General features: G+C 40.4%; 1 non-coding gene across 1 annotated transcript; it reads left to right on the forward strand.

The window, feature by feature from the left end:
* The first annotated feature begins 14,257 nt into the window (after positions 1-14,257).
* LOC130952802 (small nucleolar RNA R71) lies at positions 14,258-14,365 on the forward strand. The gene has a single exon (XR_009074977.1). It is a non-coding gene; the product is annotated as a small nucleolar RNA R71 (small nucleolar RNA).
* Positions 14,366-21,924: the final 7,559 nt, after the last annotated feature.

A 21,924-nucleotide genomic window follows, 5' to 3' on the forward strand; every position in this document is an offset into this window, starting at 1 on the left:
ACCAAATTTTTTATTGGGGGGATCGTTTGTTGGTTTAGAACTATACTTGCAACGAAGATTTCATTTGTGAAATTCTAGACTGGCACGACAAATTCTCTTAAATCACTTCCATTAGAAGATCTTTTTCAGTTCTTAACTGAATTCTTACAGATCTGTGATACTGTTAAGACTAATGGAGTTGATCCCGAGGTCTATAAGCTTATGCTTTTCCCTTTTGCTATAAGAGACAGAGCTAGGATATGGTTGGACTCTCAACTTAGAGATAGCCTGAACTCTTGGGATAAGCTGGTCATAACTTTGTTAGCCAAATTCTTTCCTCCTCAGAAGCTGTGAAAGCTTAGAGTGCATGTTCAAACCTTTAGGCAGAAAGAAGGTGAATCCCTCTATGAAGGTTGGGAAATATACAAGAAACTGACCAAAAAGTGTCCTTCTGACATGCTTTCAGAATGGACCATCCTAGATATATGCTATGATGGTATGTCTGAATTGTCTAAAATGTCATTGGACCATTCTGCAGGTGGATCTATTCACCTAAAAAAAATGCCTGCAGAAGCTCAAGAACTCATTAAAATGGTTGTAAATAACCAGTTCATGTATACCTCTGAAAGGAATCCTATGAATAATGGGACGCCTCAGAGGAATGGGGTTCTTGAAATTGAGGCTCTGAATGTCATATTGGCTCAAAACAAAATGTTGACTCAGCAAGTCAATATGATTTTTTAGAGTCTGTATGGATTGCAAAATGCATCCAAAAGTACTAAAGAAGCATCTTCTGAAGAAGAAGCTTATGAACCTGATAACCCTGCAATAGCAGAGGTGAATTACATGGGTGAAGCCTATGGAAACACCTATAATCCCTCATGGAGAAATCATCCAAATTTCTCATGGAAGGATCAACAAAAGCCTCAACAAGGCTTTAACAATAATAATGGTGGAAGAAACAGGTTTAGCAATGGCAAACCTTTTCCATCATCCTCTCAGAAACAGATAGAGAATTCTGAGCAGAATCCATCTAGCTTAGCAAATATAGTCTCTGATCTATCTAAGGCCACTCTCAGTTTCATGAATGAAACAAGGTCCTCCATCAGAAACTCGGAGGCACAAGTGGGTCAGCTGAGTAAAAGGGTTACTGAAACTCCTCCTAGCACTCTCCCAAGCAATACAGAAGAGAATCCCAAAAGAAAGTGCAAGGCCATAACTGTGACCAACATGGCTGAACCTGAAGAGAGTGAAAAGGCAGTGATTCCCAGTGAGGAAGACCTCAGGGAACGTCCACTGGCCATTAAGGAGTACCCAATGAGGAATCAAAAGAATCTGAGGCTCATACAGAGACCATAGAAATTCCATTGAACTTCCTATTACCATTCATGAGCATTGATGACTATTCATCTTCTGAAGAAGATGAAGACATTGCTGAAGGGCAACTTGCCCAGTATTTAGGAGCAATCATGAAGCTGAATGCCAAGCTATTTGGTAATGAGACTTAGGAGGATGAACCTCCATTGCTTATTAATGAACTGAATACCTGGATTCAGCAAACTTTACCTCAAAAGAAACAGGATCCTGGTAAATTCTTAATACCCTGTACCATAGGCACCATGACCTTTGAGAGGGCTCTATGTGACCTAGGGTCAGGTATTAACCTCATGCCACTCTTTGTAATAGAATGACTAGGAATCTTTGAGGTACAAGTTGCAAGAATCTCACTAGAGATGGCAGACAAATCAATGAAACAGGCTTATGGACTAGTAGAGGATGTGCTAGTGAAGGTTGAAAGCCTTTACATCCCTGCTGATTTCATAATCTTAGACACTGGGAAGGATGAGGATGAATCCATCATGCTTGGCAGACCTTTCCTAGCCACAGCAAAAGCTATAATTGATGTTGACAGAGCAAAGTTGGTCCTTCAATTGAAGGAGGACTACCTTTTATTCAAGACTCAAGGTTCTCCTTCTGTATACATGGAGAAGAAGCATGAAAAGCTTCTCTGAATACAGAGTCAAGCAAAACCCCCATATTTAAACTCTAAATTTGGTGTTGGGAGGCCAAAACCAAACTCTAAGTTTGGTGTTGAGAGGCCACAACCATGCTCTGATTATCTGTGAGGCTCCATGAGGGCCCACTGTCAAGCTATTGACATTAAAGAAGCGCTTATTGGGAAGCAACCCAAATTTTATTTATCTATGTTAAATTTCCATTTTCCATTAGTATTTTATGTTTTCTTTAGGTTGATGATCATGTGGAGACACAAAAACAACTGCAATAATCTAAGCAAATTCAAAAACAGCATTGAAAACAAGCACACCTTGGAGGAAGAACTTACTGGCATTTAAACGCCAGTAAGGGTAGCAGGATGGGCGTTAAATGCCCAGTCTGGCACCATTCTGGGCGTTTAACGCCAGAAATGGGCACCAGACTGGCGTTTAACGCCAGAAATGGGTACCAGACTGGCGTTTAACGCCAGAAATGGGCACCAGACTGGCGTTTAACGCTAGAAATGGGCACCAGACTAGCGTTTAATGCTAGAAATAGGCAAAGCTTGGCGTTTAAGACCAGAATTTCACTCTAAGGGCGTTTTGCACGCCTAAATGGAGCAGGGATGAGAAGTCCTTGACCCCTCAGGATCTGTGGACCCCACAGGATCCCCACCAACCTCAACTCATTCTTTCTCTCCCTCACATCTTTTCATGACACTCTCCCCCAAATACCCCTCACCAATCAAATCCATATCTCTTCCCCAAAAAAACCCCACCTACCTCTAACTTCAAAATCCTTTCTCTCCCAAACCTAACCCCAAATACATGAACCTACCCTTCCCCCCACTCCTATATAAACCCCTCTTCCCTCCTTCAATTTCACACATCACAAACACCTTATACCACCTTGGCCGAATTCACTCTATCCCTCCGTCTCCTCCATTTTCTTCTTCTTCCCCTTCTTTCTTTCTTTTTTTGGTCGAGGACGAGCAAATCTTTTAAGTTTGGTATGGTAAAAGTATTGGTTTTTATTTTTCCATAACCATTTATAGCACCTAAGGCCAGAGAAACCTCTAGAAAGAGGAAAGGGAAGGCAAAAGCTTTCACTTCCGAGTCATGGGAGATGGAGAGATTCATCTCAAAGGTCCATCAAGACCACTTCTATGAACCAAGAAGAAGGTGATCCCTAAGGTCACTTTCATGCTCAAAAGTAATGAGTATCCGGAGATCCAACATGCGATCCGAAGAAGAAGTTGGGAAGTTCTCACCAACCTCATTCAACAAGTCGGAATCCTAATGGTTCAAGAGTTCTATGCCAATGCATGGATCACTAGGAACCATGATCAAAGTATGAACCTGAATCCAAAGAATTGGCTTACAATGGTTAGGGGAAATACTTAGATTTCAGTCCGGAAAATGTAAGGTTAGTGTTCAACTTGCCAATGATGCAAGAAAATTCACATCCCTACACTAGCAGGGTCAAGTTTGATCAAAGGTTAGACCAAGTCCTCATGGACATATGTGTGGAAGGAGCTCAATGGAAAAGAGACTCAAGAGGCAAGCCGGTTCAATTGAGAAGACCGGACCTTAAGCTTGTTGCTAGAGGATGGTTGGAGTTCATCCAACGCTCTATCATTCCTACTAGTAACCGATTCGAAGTAACTGTGGATCGGGTTATCATGATCTATAGCATCATGATTGGGGAGGAAGTGGAAGTTCATGAGATCATACCTCTAGAACTCTACAAGGTGGCTGGCAAGTCCTTTACTTTGGCAATGTTAGCCTTTCCTCATCTCATTTTTCACCTATGCACTTTAGCTAGAATTGTCATAGAGGAAGACATCCTCATTGAAGAGGATAAGCCCATTACTAAAAAGAGGATGGAGCAAATAAGAGATCCCATTCATGGACCTCAACAAGAGCATGAGGAAAGTCCTCATGAAATCCCTGAGATGCCTCAAGGGATGCACTTTTGTCCACACAACTATTGGGAGCAACTCAACACCTCTTTGGAAGGCTTGAGTTACAACATGGACCAACTAAGGGTGGAGAACCAAGAGCACTCCATCATTCTCTATGAGATGTAAAATGATATGAGGGAAGAGCAACAAGAGGCAAGGAAGAGACATAGAGGAGCTCAGGCATTCCGTTGGATCTTCAAGAGGAAAAACTAGCTGCCATCACTAAGGCGGACCCGTTCTTTAATTTTCTTGTTCTTATTTTTCTGTTTTTCAATTTTATGCTTTATTTGTTACCCATGTTTGTGTCTTCATTACATGATCATTAGTGTCTAGTGTCTATGTCTTAAAGCTATGAATAATTCCATGAATCAGTCACCTCTCTTAAATGAAAAATGTGCCTAATTACAAAAGAATAAGAAGTACTTGGATTTCAAATTTTATCTTGAAATTAGTTTAATTATTTTGAGGTGGTGGCAATACTTTTTGTTTTCTAAATGAATGCTTGAACAGTGCATATTTTTTATAGTGAAGTTTATGAATGTTAAAATTGTTGGCTCTTGAAAGAATGATGAACAAAGAGAAATGTTATTGATAATCTGAAAAATCACTAAATTGATTCTTGAAGCAAGAAAAAGTAGTGAAAAAAATGGTGAAAAAAAAAAGAAAAGAGAGAAAGAAATAAAAAAAAGCAAGCAGAAAAAGCCAATAGCCCTTTAAACCAAAAGGCAAGGGTAAAGAGGATCCATGGCTTTGAACATTAATGGATAGGAGGGCCTAAAGGAATAAAATACTGGCCTAAGCGGCTAAATCAAGCTGTCCCTAACCATGTGCTTGTGGGATGAAGGTCCACGTGAAAAGCTTGAGACTGAGTGGTTAAAGTCGTGATCCAAAGCAAAAAGAGTGTGCTTAAGAACTCTGGACACCTCTAATTAGGGACTTTAGCAAAGCTAAGTCACAATCTGAAAAGGTTCACCCAGTTATGTGTCTGTGTCATTTATGTATCCGGTGGTAATACTGGAAAACAAAATGCTTTGGGCCATGACCAAGACTTATAAAGTAGCTGTGTTCAAGAATCAACATATTGAACTAGGAGAATCAATAACACTATCAAAAATTCTGAGTTCTTATAAATGCCAATCATTCTGAATTTCAAAGGATAAAGTGAGATGCCAAAACTGTTCAGAAGCAAAAAGCTACTAGCCCCGCTCATCTAATTAGGACTAAAAGTCATTGATATTGTGAGATTCATTGTATATTCTCTTTTTTTTTATCCTATTTTGTTTTCAGTTGCTTGGGAACAAGCAACAATTTAAGTTTGGTGTTGTGATGAGCAGATAATTTATACGGTTTTTGGTATTATTTTTAGGTAGTTTTTAGTAGGATATAGCTACTTTTTAGTATATTTTGATTAGTTTTTAAGCAAAATTCTTATTTCTGGACTTTACTATGAGTTTGTGTATTTCTCTGTGATTTCAGGTATTTTCTGGCTGAAATTGAGGGACCTGAGCAAAGATCTGATTTAGAGGCTGAAAAAGGAATGCAGATGCTGTTGGATTCTGACCTCCCTGCACTCGAAATGGATTTTCTAGGGCTACAGAAGCCCAATTGGCGCACTCTCAATTGCGTTAGAAATTAGACATCCTGAGCTTTCCAGTAATATATAATAGTCCATACTTTGCCCGAGTTTTGATGACGCAAACTGGCATTCAAACGCCAACTTCCTGCCCTATTTTGGCGTTAAATGCCAGAAACAGGATAAAAGCTGGAGTTAAACGCCCAAACTGGCATAAAAGCTGGTGTTTAACTCCAAGAAAAGTCTCTACACATGAAAGCTTCAATGCTCAGCCCAAGAACACACCAAGTTGGGCCGAACGTGGATTTCTGCATCATTTACTTATTTCTGTAAACCCTAGGTTACTAGTTCATTATAAATAGGACTTTTTACTATTGTATTTGCATCTTTAGATCATTTTTGAGACTAGTTTTTGATCATATTTTGATCTCTTGGTCACGTTTTGGAGGCTGGCCATTCGGCCATGCCTGGACCTTCATCACTTATGTATTTTCAACGGTGGAGTTTCTACACCTCATAGATTAAGGTGTGGAGTTCTGCTGTTCCTCGAGTATTAATGCAAAGTACTATTGTTCTTCCATTTAATACAAGCTTATCCTTATTCTAAGATATTCATTCGCACACAAGAACATGATGAATGTGATGATCAAGTGACACTTATCACCATTCTCACTTATGAATGCGTGCCTGACAAACACTTTCGTTCTACATGAAAACAAGCTTGAATGCATATCTCTTGGGACTCTAATGAACGATTCATATCGTTTCCCCTCTAACAATGGGGCATCTGAATCTGAGATTAGAACCTTCGTGGTATAGGCTAGAAATAATTGGCAGCATTCTTGAGATCCGGAAAGTCTAAACCTTGTTTGTGGTATTCCGAGTAGGATCTGGGAAGGGATGATTGTGACGAGCTTCAAACTCGCGACTGTGGGATACAGTGACAGTGCATAAAAGGTTCATTGGATCTTATTCCGACACGATCGAGAACTGACAGCTGATTAGCCATGCGGTAGCTGTGCTTGGTATTTTTCATCCGAGACAAGAAATCCGACAGTTGATTAGCCGTATAGAAACCGTAGAGGACCATTTTCACTGAGAGGATAGGAGGTAGCCATTGACAGCAGTGATCCCCAACATACAGCTTTCCATGGAAAGGAGTATGAATGATTGAATGAAGATAGTAGGAAAGCAGAGATTCAGAAGGAATAATGCATCTCCATACGCTTATCTGAAATTCCCACCAATGAATTACATAAGTATCTCTATCTTTATTTTATGTTTATTTATCTTTTAATTATCAAAACTCCATAACCATTTGAATCCGCCTGACTGAGATTTACAGGATGACTATAGCTTGCTTCAAGCCGACAATCTCCGTGTGATCGACCCTTACTCACGTAAGGTATTACTTGGACGACCCAGTGCACTTGCTTGTCAGCTGCACAAAGTTGTGTATCACGATTTCGTGTACCAGTTCCAAACTGGACCCCACAGCCCTGTGAATTCGCTGGGCACGATTTCGCTTAAAAATCACTTGCCAGCATCGACACGTACAGCACGCGTATGCATCCATGGGGTTTTGCGCGATCCACGCGTATGCGTCTAGTGCGCGTGCACGTCCATAGACTTGTCCCAAATCTTTGGCTTTTCGTGATTTATCCACTTGCATGCTTTTTTCTTCACTCGTTTGGTCCATTCCTAGCCTTCTAAATCTGAAATCACTAACAAACACATCAAGGCATCTAGTGGAATCAAAGGAAGATTAAAATTATTAAATTAAGGATCTAAAAGCATATTTTCACATTTAATCACAACTTAGGAGACAATCATGAAACTGTCCTATTTTATTAAATAAATGTGAGAAAAGATTAACAAAATGCTCTAAATTCAACACAAGATAAACCCTAAAAAGGGGGTCTATCAAAACGCCAGGCTTGTGCTCCCTTTAGGGCATTAAACGCCCAGCCAGGACCTCCTGGGTTGTGTTTAACGCCAGGCCTATTGCCTCCATGGGTGTTTAAACGCCCAATACCCTACCCTTTTTGGCGTTTAAACGCCAGGAAGCTCCTTACTCTAGGGTATTATATTTGCTGTTCTCTATCATTCTGTCTCTATTTAACCACTGTACAAGATCACTAACATTAAAAATAACTTAAAACATAATAAAAAACTAATTAAAAAGAAAATTAAAATAGAAGTAATTAGAGAATTAATAACATATAAGGAATCATTGGTTTGCCTCCCAACAGGCGCTTCTTTAATGTCTTTAGCTGGACTTCACTTTACCTAACTTAGTAACAATGTTGAGCCTCCTGGCTCTATATCTCCTTCAAGGTAATGCTTAACCCTCTGTCCATTGATGGTGAACCTGGTTTCAGGATCTTTTCCTTAAAGTTCTATGTGTCCGTAAGGTGATACTCTTGTAATCACATTGATAAACCCCACTTTTAGGGTTTATCTTGTATTGATTTCAAGGGTTTTATCAATGATTCCACACGCTTTTCATATGAAAATACATGACTTTGTGTTCCTTTCCTAATTTTTTCCTCACGGATGAAAACATGCTTATTTTGCACTAAACTAGATACATTTCTAATCCTCTCTTGGTGCCATTCGATGTCGTGACCTGTGTGTTAAGTGGTTTCAGAATATAGGGTAGGGATGACCCAGAGGAGAGAAGGAAAGTGGGTGCAAAGGTAAGGAGCATGAGAAAATGAGCTTTGGAAACTTCAGCAAGGGCGCGTGCGCGTACTTGGCGCGCCCGCATGGATTGCGCAGCCAGAAGCCAAAGTCAGGAGCCAAGCTACGAGCCGGCGCGTGTAGCGGCTAAGCCATGACCCCCATGGGCGCGTCCGCGTACGTCACGCTTTCGCGCAAATTGCAAGACGCCCCAGTGGCGCGCACGCATACTCTGCCCGTGCGCGCCGATGCTCGGATATGATTTTTTTAAAAAGGTCAGGTGACCTAGGCGTGGAGACAATTGGAGATCCCATTTTGGGGAAGTTCCTTGGCGGGAAAAGCTTAAAAAGACCAAGGGTTGAAGGGTTAGGGGACTTTTTGCTCATTTTTACATTGTTCTAGATATTTTCCTAGTGGTAGTTACACTCTTGGGTAGAGAGAGAGATTCCAACCTCTCATTAGGGTTCATCTTCTTCAATTTCTCAATTCTCAACCATTCCTTGGTGAGATCTATTGCAACTCTCAATTTACTTTGTTCATGTTATAGATCATCTTCTCTAATCTCAATTAGTGCTTGTAATTGTTCAATTCTCATAGATCTTAGATTCAACTTTGTAGTTTTGAATTCTATCAATTCCTTGAAAAGTTCATTTCTATTGTTGTTCTTTGTTGATTGTTGTTAATTTCTTGTGTTGAAGTACTTTTAATTCTAATTTCTTCTCATTCTTACTATGTCTTTCATCCTTGCTCATTGGTGCGCGAAATTGTGATCACTACAACTTCGCACAACTAACCAGCAAGTGCACTGGGTCGTCCAAGTAATACCTTACGCGAGTAAGGGTCGATCCCACGGAGATTGGTGGTATGAAGCAAGCTATGGTCATCTTGTAAATCTTAGTCAGGCAGACTCAAATGGATATGATGATGAACGAAAATAATATAAAGATAAAGATAGTGATACTTATGTATATCATTGGTGTAAGAGCTTCAGACAAGCGTATGAAGATGCCTTCCCTTCCGTCTCTCTGCTTTCCTACTGCCTTCATCCAATCCTTCCTACTCCTTTCCATGGCAAGCTCGTGTAGGGTTTCACTGTTGTCAGCAGCTACCTCCCATCCGCGCAGTGAAAGCTAATGCACGCACTCTGTCACAGTACTGCCAATCACCGGTTTGGTTCCCTCCCCTACCGGAATAGAATCACTCTTTTGCGTCTGTCACTAACGCCCAGTAGGTTACAGGTTTGAAGCACGTCACAGTCATTCAGTCATTGAATCCTACTCAGAATACCACAGACAAGGTTAGACCTTCTGGATTCTCTTGAATACCGCCATCAGTTCTTGCCTATACCACGAAGACTCTGATCTCACGGAATGGTTGGCTCGTTTGTCAGGCGAGCACTCGGTTGTCAGGCGATCAACCATGCATCGTGCAATCAGGAATCCAAGAGATATTCACTAAGCCTCAGATGCTTGTAGAACAAGAATGGTTGTCAGTCACCTTGTTCATGGGTGAGAATGGTGATGGGCGTCAATCATCACCTTCATCATGTTGAAGAACAAGTGATATCTTGGACAAAGAACAAGCGGAATTGAATGGAAGAACAATAGTAATTGCATTAATACTCGAGGTACAGCAGAGCTCCACACCTTAATCTATGGTGTGTAGAAACTCCACCGTTGAAAATACATAAGCATAAGGTCTAGGCATGGCCGAATGGCCAGCCTCCCAAAGTGATCAAAAGATCTAAAGAAAAGGTTCCAAAGATCAAAAGATGAAAATACAATAGTAAAAGGTCCTATATATAGAAAACTAGTAGCCTAGGGTGTACAGAAATGAGTAAATGACATAAAAATCCACTTCCGGGCCCACTTGGTGTGTGCTTGGGCTGAGCAATGAAGGAATTTCGTGTAGAGACTTTTCTTGGAGTTAAACGCCAGCTTTTATGCCAGTTTGGGCGTTTAACTCCCAATTAGGTGCCAGTTCCGGCGTTTAACGCTGGTTTTTCTTGAGGTGACTTTGAACGCCGGTTTGGGCCATCAAATCTTGGGCAAAGTATGGACTATCATATATTGCTGGAAAGCCCAGGATGTCTACTTTCCAACGCCGTTGAGAGCGCGCCAATTGGGCTTCTGTAGCTCCAGAAAATCCACTTCGAGTGCAGGGAGGTCAGAATCCAACAGCATCTGCAGTCCTTTTCAGTCTCTGAATCAGATTTTTGCTCAGGTCCCTCAATTTCAGCCAGAAAATACCTGAAATCACAGAAAAATACACAAACTCATAGTAAAGTCCAGAAAAGTGAATTTTAACTAAAAACTAATAAAAATATAATAAAAACTGAACTAAAGCTACTAAAAACATACTAAAAACAATGCCAAAAAGCGTATAAATTATCCGCTCATCACAACACCAAACTTAAATTGTTGCTTGTCCTCAAGCAACTGAAAATCAAATAAGATAAAAAGAAGAGAATATACTATAGACTCCAAATTATCAATGAAACTTAGCTCCAAATTAGATGAGCGGGACTAGTAGCTTTTTGCCTCCGAACAGTTTTGGCATCTCACTCTATCCTTTGAAATTCAGAATGATTGGCTTCTTTAGGAACTCAGAATCCAGATAGTGTTATTGATTCTCCTAGTTAAGTATGATGATTCTTGAACACAGCTACTTATTGAGTCTTGGCCGTGGCCCAAAGCACTCTGTCTTCCAATATTACCACCGGATACATACATGCCACAGACACATAATTGGGTGAACCTTTTCAGATTGTGACTCAGCTTTGCTAAAGTCCCCAATTAGAGGTGTCCAGGGTTCTTAAGCACACTCTTTTTGCCTTGGATCACAACTTTATTTCTTTCTTTTTCTTTCTTTTTCTTTTTCTCCCCCTTTTTTTCGTTTTCTTCTTTTTTTTTTTATATTCACTGCTTTTCTTGCTTCAAGAATCATTTTTATGATTTTTCAGATCCTCAGTAACATGTCTCCTTTTTCATCATTCTTTCAAGAGCCAACAATTTTAACATTCATGAACCACAAATTCAAAAGACATATGCACTGTTCAAGCATACATTCAGAAAACAAAAAGTATTGTCACCACATCAAACTAATTAAGCTAGTTTTAAAGATGAATTTGAAATCCTGTACTTCTTGTTCTTTTGTAATAAAAACAGTTTTCATTTAAGAAAGGTGATGGATTTCATAGGACATTCATAACTTTAAGGCATAGACACTAAGACACTAATGATCATAAGACACAAACATGGATAAACATAAAGCATAATTTTCGAAAAACAAGAAAATAAAGAACAAGGAGATTAAAGAACGGGTCCACCTTAATGATGGCGGCTTGTTCTTCCTCTTGAAGGTCTTATGGAGTGCTTGAGCTCCTCAGTGTCTCTTCCTTGTCTTTGTTGCTCCTCTCTCATGATTCTTTGATCTTTTCTAATTTCATGGAGGAGGATGGCATGTGCTTCACCCTTAGTTGTCCCATGTTGGAACTTAATTCTCCTAGGGAGGTGTTCAGTTGCTCCCAAAAGTCTTGTGGAGGAAAGTGCATCCCTTGAGGTATCTCAGGGATCTCATGATGAGAGGGGTCTCTTGTTTGCTCCATCTTCTTCTTAGTGATGGGCTTGAGGTCATGCCTTCTCAGTTGAACCGGCTTTGGATGCCATAAATGGTTATGGAAAAACAAAAAGCAATGTTTTTACCACACCAAACTTAAAAGGTTTGCTCGTCCTCGAGCAAAAGAAGAAAGAAGAGAGTAGAAGAAGAAGAAATGGAGGAGAGGGAGATGGCCTTGTGGTTCGGCCAAAAGGGGAAGAAGTAGTGGTTTGAATTTGGATGGTGAGGTAAGTGGGGTTTTATGGAGGTGAGTGGTGAAGAGAAAGATGGGATTTGATAGGTGAGGGGTTTGTGGGGATCCTGTGGGGTCCACAGATCCTTAGGTGTCAAGGAAAAGTCAGCCCTGCACCAAATGGCACTCAAAATCACGTTTTGAGCCATTTCTGGCGTTAAACGCCGGGCTGATGTCCATTCCTGGCGTTTAACGCCAGGTCTTAGCCCTTTTCTGGCGTTTAACGCCAGTCTGGTGCCCCTTTCTGGCGTTAAACGCCCAGAATGGTGCCAGACTGGGCGTTAAACGCCCAACTGCTAGGCTTACTGGCGTTTGAACGCCAGCAGCATCTTCCTCCAGGGTGTGCTGTTTTTCTTCCTGTTTTTCATTCTGTTTTTGCTTTTTCAATGGATTTTGTGACTTCTTATGATCATCAACCTACAAAAAACATAAAATAACAAAAGAAATTATATAAAATATAATCATTGGGTTGCCTCCCAACAAGCGCTTCTTTAATGTCAGTAGCTTGACAGAGGGCTCTCATGGAGCCTCACAGATACTTAGAGCAATGTTGGAACCTCCCAACACCAAACTTAGAGTTTGGATGTGGGGGTTCAACACCAAACTTAGAGTTTGGCTTTGGCCTCCCAATACCAAACTTAGAGTTTGACTGTGGGGGCTCTGTTTGTCTCTGATTCGAGAGAAGCTCTTCATGCTTCCTCTCCATGGTGACAGAGGGGTATCCTTGAGCCTTAAACACATAGGATTTTTCATTCACTTGAATGATCAGTTCACCTCCATCAACATCAATCACAGCCTTTGCTGTGGCTAGGAAGGGTCTGCCAAGGATGATGGATTCATCCATGCACTTCCCAGTCTCTAGGACTATGAAATCAGTAGGGATGTAATGGTCTTCAATCTTAACCAAAACATTCTCTACAAGTCCATGAGCTTGTTTTCTTGAGTTGTCTGCCATCTCTAGTGAGATTTTTGCAGCTTGTACCTCAAAGATCCTTAGCTTCTCCATTACTGAGAGAGGCATGAGGTTTACACTTGACCCCAAGTCACACAGAGCCTTCTTGAAGGTCATGGTGCCTATGGTACAAGGTATGGAAAACTTCCCAGGATCTTGTCTCTTTTGAGGTAATTTCTGCCTAGACAAGTCATCCAGTTCTTTGGTGAGCAAAGGAGGTTCATCCTCCCAAGTCTCATTTCCAAATAACTTGTCATTTAGCTTCATGATTGCTCCAAGGTATTTAGCAACTTGCTTTTCAGTGACATACTCATCCTCTTCAGAGGAAGAATACTCATCAGAGCTCATGAAGGGCAGAAGTAAGTCCAATGGAATCTCTATGGTCTCATTTTGAGCCTCAGATTCCCATGGTTCCTCACTGGGGAACTCATTGGAGGCTAGTGCACGCCCATTGAGGTCTTCCTCAGTGGCGTTCACTTCCTCCCCTTCCTCTCCAAATTCGGCCATATTGATGGCTTTGCACTCTCCTTTTGGATTTTCTTCTGTGTTGCTTGGGAGAGTACTTGGAGGGAGTTCAGTAACTTTCTTGCTCAGCTGTCCCACTTGTCCTTCCAAATTCCTAATGGAGGACCTTGTTTCATTCATGAAACTTTGAGTGGTTTTAATTAGATCAGAGACCATGGTTGCTAAGTCAGAGGGGTTCTGCTTAGGATTCTCTGTCTGTTGCTGAGAAGATGATGGAAAAGGTTTGCCAGTGCTAAACCTGTTTCTTCCACCATTATTATTGAAACCTTGTTGAGGTCTCTCTTGATTCTTCCATGAGAGATTTGGGTGATTTCTCCATGAAGAATTATAGGTGTTACCATAGGGTTCTCCTAGGTAATTCACCTCTTCCATTGAAGGGTTCTCAGGATCATAAGCTTCTTCCTCAGGTGAAGCATCCTTAGTACTGTTTGGTGCATTTTGCATTCCAGACAGACTTTGAGAAATCAAATTGACTTGTTGAGTCAATATTTTATTCTGAGCCAAAATGGCGTTCAGAGTGTCAATCTCAAGAACTCCTTTCTTCTGATTAGTCCCATTATTCACAGGATTCCTTTCAGAAGTGTACATGAATTGGTTATTTGCAACCATTTCAATTAGCTCTTGAGCCTCTGTAGGCGTCTTCTTCAGATGAAGAGATCCTCCAGCAGAGCTATCCAAAGACATCTTGGACAGTTCAGAGAGACCATCATAGAAAATACCTATGATGCTCCATTCAGAAAGCATGTCAGAAGGACATTTTCTGATTAATTGTTTGTATCTTTCCCAAGCTTCATAGAGGGATTCACCATCCTTCTGTCTGAAGGTTTGGACTTCCACTCTAAGCTTACTCCATCTTTGGGGTGGAAAGAACTTTGCCAAGAAGGCATTGACTAGCTTTTCCCAAGAGTCCAGGCTTTCTTTAGGTTGAGAGTCCAACCATATTCTAGCTCTGTCTCTTATAGCAAAAGGGAATAGCATCAGTCTATAGACCTCAGGGTCAACCCCATTAGTCTTGACTGTGTCACAGATTTGCAAGAATTCAGCTAAAAACTGATGAGGATCTTCCATTGGAAGTCCATGGAACTTGCAATTCTGTTGCATTAGAGAAACTAATTGAGGCTTAAGCTCAAAGTTGTTTGCTCCAATGGCAGGGATAGAGATGCTTCTCCCATAAAAATCAGGAGTAGGTGCAGTAAAGTCACCCAGCACCTTCCTTGCATTGTTTGCATTATTGTTGTTTTCGGCTGCGATGTGTTCTTCTTCTTTGAAGAATTCGGTCAGGTCCTCTAAAGAGAGTTGTGCTTTGGCTTCTCTTAGCTTTCTCTTCAAGGTCCTTTCGGGTTCAGGGTCAGCTTCAACAAGAATGCCTTTGTCTCTGCTCCTGCTCATATGAAAGAGAAGAGAACAAGAAAATGTGGAATCCTCTATGTCACAGTATAGAGATTCCTGAAGTGTCAGAGGAAAAGAGAAATAGAAAGAAGAAGGAGAAGAAGAATTCGAACTTTACTTAGATAAGGTTCGAATTGTGCATTGAGAAGGAGTGGTACTCCATAAAATAGAAGGATGTGAGAAGGAGGGAAGAAGATTTTCGAAAATTAATTAAAATATTTTGAAAACATTTTTGAAAAACACTAATTGATTTTCGAAAATAAGAGTGGAAAAGAAATCTAGTGATTTTTGAAAAAGATTTTGAAATTAAAAATTAAAAAAGATTTGATTGAAAACTATTTTGAAAAAGATGTGGTTAAGAAGATATGATTGGTTTTAAAAAGATGTGATTGAAAAGATATGATTTGAAAACAATTTTAAAAAAAGATATGATTTGAAAACAATTTTAAAAGATATGATTTTAAAAATTAATGACTTGCCTAACAAGAAAAGATATGATTCAAACATAAAACCTTCCTCAATAGAAAAGGCAAAAAATGTTCAATCAAATCATTAATTGTTAGTAAGTATCTTTGAAAAAGGAAAGAAATTGATTTTGAAAATATTTGATTGAAAAGATATGATTTGAAAAAGATTTGATTTTGAAAAACTTTGAAAACTTGATTTTGAAAACAAAATCTTCCCCCTTTGCCATCCTGGCGTTAAATGCCCAGAATGGTGCACATTCTGGCGTTTAACGCCCAAACTACTACCCTTCTGGGCGTTAAACGCCCAGCCAGGCACCCTGGCTGGCGTTTAAACGCCAGTCTGCCTTCTTCACTGGGCATTTTCGAATGCTCAGCTTTTTCTGTGTGATTCCTCTGCAGTATGTTCTGAATCTTCAATTCTCTGTATTATTAACTTGAAAAGACACAAATTAAAAATATTTTTGGATTTTTAAATAATTAAAATGCAACAAGAACCAAATAACTATGCATGCAAGACACCAAACTTAGCAGTTTGTATACTACTGACACTAACAAGATGAGAATGCATATGAGAAACAACAAAACACTCAAGTCAATAGAATGCAAAGATCAAAACAAGGAAATCATCAAGAACAACTTGAAGATTAATTAAGACTCATGCATAAATTCGAAAAATGCAAGAAGAACAGAAACATGCAATTGACACCAAACTTAAGATGAGACTCTAGACTCAAACAAGAAATATTTTTGGATTTTATGATTTTGTAATTTTTTTGGCTTTTTTCAAAAATTAAGTGAAAAGGAAAATAAAGGTATCAAAGTTCTTAATGAGAATTCCAGGAATCATGCAATGTTAGTCTAAAGCTTTAGTCTAAAGGAATTAGACATAGCTAGCTAAGCTTCAGCAAGACATTGCATTCAAGAGCTAAATTGATGATGATCAATCAGCTTTGGTGATGATAAGAACATCACCTTGAAACACTAGAATTCACTCTTAAGAACTCTGAAGAAAAATAATGCCTAATCTAAGCAACAAGATGAACCGTCAGTTGTCCATACACAAGAACAATCCCCGGCAACGGCGCCAAAAACTTGGTGCGCGAAATTGTGATCACTACAACTTCGCACAACTAACCAGCAAGTGCACTGGGTCGTCCAAGTAATACCTTACGCGAGTAAGGGTCGATCCCACGGAGATTGGTGGTATGAAGCAAGCTATGGTCATCTTGTAAATCTTAGTCAGGCAGACTCAAATGGATATGATGATGAACGAAAATAATATAAAGATAAAGATAGTGATACTTATGTATATCATTGGTGTAAGAGCTTCAGACAAGCGTATGAAGATGCCTTCCCTTCCGTCTCTCTGCTTTCCTACTGCCTTCATCCAATCCTTCCTACTCCTTTCCATGGCAAGCTCGTGTAGGGTTTCACTGTTGTCAGCAGCTACCTCCCATCCGCGCAGTGAAAGCTAATGCACGCACTCTATCACAGTACTGCCAATCACCGGTTTGGTTCCCTCCCCTACCGGAATAGAATCACTCTTTTGCGTCTGTCACTAACGCCCAGTAGGTTACAGGTTTGAAGCACGTCACAGTCATTCAGTCATTGAATCCTACTCAGAATACCACAGACAAGGTTAGACCTTCCGGATTCTCTTGAATACCGCCATCAGTTCTTGCCTATACCACGAAGACTCTGATCTCACGGAATGGTTGGCTCGTTTGTCAGGCGAGCACTCGGTTGTCAGGCGATCAACCATGCATCGTGCAATCAGGAATCCAAGAGATATTCACTAAGCCTCAGATGCTTGTAGAACAAGAATGGTTGTCAGTCACCTTGTTCATGGGTGAGAATGGTGATGGGCGTCAATCATCACCTTCATCATGTTGAAGAACAAGTGATATCTTGGACAAAGAACAAGCGGAATTGAATGGAAGAACAATAGTAATTGCATTAATACTCGAGGTACAGCGGAGCTCCACACCTTAATCTATGGTGTGTAGAAACTCCACCGTTGAAAATACATAAGCATAAGGTCTAGGCATGGCCGAATGGCCAGCCTCCCAAAGTGATCAAAAGATCTAAAGAAAAAGGTTCCAAAGATCAAAAGATGAAAATACAATAGTAAAAGGTCCTATATATAGAAAACTAGTAGCCTAGGGTGTACAGAAATGAGTAAATGACATAAAAATCCACTTCCGGGCCCACTTGGTGTGTGCTTGGGCTGAGCAATGAAGGAATTTCGTGTAGAGACTTTTCTTGGAGTTAAACGCCAGCTTTTATGCCAGTTTGGGCGTTTAACTCCCAATTAGGTGCCAGTTCCGGCGTTTAACGCTGGTTTTTCTTGAGGTGACTTTGAACGCCGGTTTGGGCCATCAAATCTTGGGCAAAGTATGGACTATCATATATTGCTGGAAAGCCCAGGATGTCTACTTTCCAACGCCGTTGAGAGCGCGCCAATTGGGCTTCTGTAGCTCCAGAAAATCCACTTCGAGTGCAGGGAGGTCAGAATCCAACAGCATCTGCAGTCCTTTTCAGTCTCTGAATCAGATTTTTGCTCAGGTCCCTCAATTTCAGCCAGAAAATACCTGAAATCACAGAAAAACACACAAACTCATAGTAAAGTCCAGAAAAGTAAATTTTAACTAAAAAATAATAAAAATATAATAAAAACTGAACTAAAGCTACTAAAAACATACTAAAAACAATGCCAAAAAGCGTATAAATTATCCGCTCATCACTCATCAATTGTTTGATAAAATGCCAACACTAGTTATGGAGTAAAAGTTTCTTACTTGGCGTAGGGTTTGGACCATTAGAAAAAGTTGAATAGTTAATGTCAATTGTTGATTGGAAATTAGGAATTGCTAATTGACTTGGAGTGCACTAAAGCTAAATTTTCCTAGAGTAAAACTAGGACTTGTGACTCAAGTTAGTTACTCTCATTTGACTTTCCTCTATACCTAGGGGTTAACTAAGTGAAGCAAAGCTTAATTGTTATCATCATTGAAGGAAACTATAATGATAGGATTTCTAATGCCAACCCTAGGCCAAGTCTTCTAATATTGATTGTTTGTCATCTACTTTCACTAAACTCCAAAAGAATCATAACAAGGCTTCCTAATCAATAATATGCATTCTCTAGCAATTCCAAGGGAGGACGACTCGGGAGACTAGTACTCTCAGTTATAGATTGTAGGATTGTTTGATGCGAAGTTTGAATGTCGATTAGACTATACTCACGATTATATCCATTATTGAATTCTATATCGGCATGCTAAATTTCGTTTATCACACATACGGTCCCTTCTAGTGAGATTTGAGTTTCCCATGGAATAATCTAAGCCATGAATTGAAGAGTAGGACTTTCTATCTTGGTTCAAAGACTCTGGAAGCTAACTTCCTATCATGCCACCTTTTTGCCTTTTCCTTATAGATTTTTGCATTTTCAAATGCTTCTAAGCAGAATTTATCCAACTCATTTAGTTGGAGCAGCCATTTTTCCCCTACTGCTTTAGCATCAAGGTTGAGGAATCTAGTAGCCCAATAGGCTTTGTGTTCTAGTTCTACTGGCAAGTGACAGGACTTCCCATCTACCAACTGATATGGTGAAGTTCCAATGAGGGTTTTGAAAGCTGTTCTGTATGCCCACAGAGCATCATCAAGCTTTCTAGCCCAATCCTTTCTAGAGGAACTTACTGTCCTCTCTAGGATTTGCTTTAGTTCTCTATTTGAGACTTCAACTTGTCCATTAGTTTGGGGATGATACGGTCTTGCTACTTTATGGCAAACTCCGTATTGGCTTAAGATAGAATCCAACTGTCTCTTGCAGAAATGAGTTCTTCCATCACTAATTAGTGTCTTAAAGACACCAAATCTGCTGAAAATATTCTTTTGGAGGAACTTCATTACTACTCTAGTGTCATTAGTGGGTGTTGTTATTGCTTCAACCCATTTAGACACATAATCTACTGCCACAAGGATGTAGATATTTGAGTATGAAGGCGGGAAGGGTCCCATGAAATCTATGCCTCATACCTTAAACAACTCAATCTCTAGAATTCCATGCTAAGGCATGCTATGACCATGGGGGAGATTGCCAGCCCTCTGGCAACTGTCACAGTTACGAACGAACTCTCTAGAATCCTTAAAGAGAGTAGGCCAGTAAAAGCCACTTTGGAGTACCTTAGTGGCTGTTTACTCACCTCCAAAGTGTCATCCATAGTCAGATCCATGGCAATGCCATAGAATTCTCTGTTCCTCTTCTTTAGATACACAACGTTAGATTATTCCATCCGAGCATCTCTTAAATAGATATGGCTCATCCCATAGGTAGTATTTTGCATCATGCATGAGTTTTCGGGCTTGCTGCGTGGTAAAATCCTTGGTAATGAACCGTATAACCTTGTAGTTTGCAATGTCTACAAACCAAGGTACTGTCCGAATGGCATAGAGTTCCTCATCTGGAAAGGATTCGGATATGTCAGTGGAGGGAGAAGAAGCCCCTGCTACTAGCTCGATCTAGGACAAGTGATCAGCCACCTGATTTTTTGTCCCTTTTCTGTGTCTAATTTCTATATTAAACTCTTGCAGGAGTAATACTCATCTTATAAGTTTGGGTTTAGAATCCTGCTTAGTGAGTATATACTTTACAACAGCATAGTCAGTATAAATAATGACCTTAGATCCTACTAGGTTGGATCTGAACTTGTCAATGGCATAAACCACTGTAAGTAGCTCCTTTTCTGTAGTAGTGTAGTTTTTCTGCGCATTATTTAATACGCGACTAGCATAATAAATGACATGTAGAAGCTTGTCATGTCTCTGACCTAGGACTGCACCAATTGCATGAATACTTGCATCACACATTAGCTCAAATGGCAAGTCCCAGTTGGGTGTAGAGATGATAGGAGCAGTGACAAGCTTGGCCTTCAGAGTTTCAAAGGGATGCAGGCATTCTTAGTTAAAGACAAATGGAACATCAGTGGTCAAGAGATTACACAGGTGTTTGGCGATTTTTGAAAAATCTTTTATGAACCGCCTGTAAAATCCTACATGTCCTGTGAAGCTTCTGATTGCCTTAACACTAGTAGGTAGAGGCAAGCGTTCAATCACTTTCACCTTAGCTTGATCCACTTCTATCTCCTTATTTGAGATCTGATGCCCAAGAACAATGCCTTCAATTACCATGAAGTGGCACTTCTCCCAGCTTAGAACTAGGTTTATTTCTTGGCATCTTTTCAGGACTTGGGTCAGATGATCAAAATAGGAGTCAAATGAGTCTCCATAGATAGAGAAGTCATCCATGAATACTTCAAGAAATTTCTCTACCATATCAGAGAAGATGAATGGCATGCATCTATGAAAGGTGGCAGGCGCATTTCATAGGCCGAATGGCATTCGTCTATAGGCGAACACCCAGGATGGACATATGAATGCTGTCTTCTCTTGATCCTGTGGATCTACTTCTATTTGATTGTACCCAGAATATCCATCCAGGAAACAATAAAAAGCATGACCTGCTAGTCTTTCTAGCATTTGGTCAATGAAGTGTAAAGGAAAGTAATCTTTCCTGGTGGCATCATTGAGTCTTTTGTAATCAATGCACATACGCCACCTTATGACTGTCCTTTTTGGGATCAGGTCATTCTTTTCATTGTGAACCACTGTCATTCCTTCCTTCTTAGGAACACCCTGGACAAGGCTCACCCATGGGCTGTCAGAAATGGGATAAATAATCCCAGCCTCATAGAGCTTAGTGACTTCCTTCTGCACTACTTCCTTCATAACTGGATTCAATCGCCTCTGTGGTTGTATCCTCTAGAAGGATTTTATGCATGCATCGGGCTGGAATAATGCCCTTAAGGTCACTTCTAGTCCACCCAAGGGCGGTCCTATATGTTTTAATCACTTGGATTAGTGCTTCTTCTTCCTATGGCTCTCGTGTAAAGATTATGATCACAGGACAGGTATCTCCTTCTCATAGAAATGCATATTTGAGAGAGGAGGGTAATGGCTTAAGCTCAAGCTTAGGAGGCTTCTCCTTTTCCTCAGAGGTTTCCAGAGGTTCTTCTGAATCAGGTCGAGTATCATCAAGGATATCATCTAGCCCTTCCTTAAAGCTTTCGGCTATGTTGACCTCTTTCACCAGGGAATCAATGAGGTCAATGCTCATGCATTCCTCAGGAATGTCTGGATGCTGTATAGCCTTGACAGCATTCAGTACCAACTTTTCCTCATTGACTCTCAGGGTTACTTCCCCTTTTTCAACATCAATGAGGGTACGTCCTGTAGCTAGGAAGGGTCTTCCTATGATAAGGGATGCACTCTTGTGCCCCTCCATGTCCAATACCACAAAGTAGGTGGGAAAGGCAAAGGGTCTAACCCTGAAAAGCATGTCTTCAACTACTCTTTATGGTTTCCTAATAGAACCATCAGCAAGTTAAAGGCACATGTGGGTTGGTTTGACTTCATCAGTCAAACTAAGCTTCTTTATTAGTGAAGCAAGTATTAGGTTGATGCTTGCTCCAAGGTCACCTGGAGCTG

Source organism: Arachis stenosperma, chromosome 9, assembly GCF_014773155.1.
Source record: "Arachis stenosperma cultivar V10309 chromosome 9, arast.V10309.gnm1.PFL2, whole genome shotgun sequence".
NCBI classification, from domain to species: Eukaryota; Viridiplantae; Streptophyta; class Magnoliopsida; order Fabales; family Fabaceae; genus Arachis; species Arachis stenosperma.